Raw genomic sequence first — 389 nt, forward strand, 5'->3', positions numbered from 1 at the left:
ATAATTTAAAAAGTTACTTTTATTACAAAACTTAGAATATTTATTTTTAATAAAATATATTTAATTTTAGTGAAAATAATTTTTTAAAAAAATTAATAAAAAATAATTAAACAAGAAGGGAAGTATGACCCGTCACATTTAAATTTTTTATTGACATGAGAATCAAAATTAATTTATATATCATTGTGTTGGATTGCGAAATGAGAATTGGAATCAAAATTTCATTCTTAGGAAGACCAAAATTCACTATAGTCAAAATTTTGATTCATCTTTTCCAAATGGTATGGTGATCCGCCCCCATTCTCATCATTCCTATTCCTATGTACCAAACACGCCTTAATGTTATAACAAATGAGAAACCAAGGCCTACTTTCCCATAGGCCAAACAC

This window comes from Vitis vinifera, chromosome 2 (genome assembly GCF_030704535.1).
Source record: "Vitis vinifera cultivar Pinot Noir 40024 chromosome 2, ASM3070453v1".
Lineage (NCBI taxonomy): Eukaryota > Viridiplantae > Streptophyta > Magnoliopsida > Vitales > Vitaceae > Vitis > Vitis vinifera.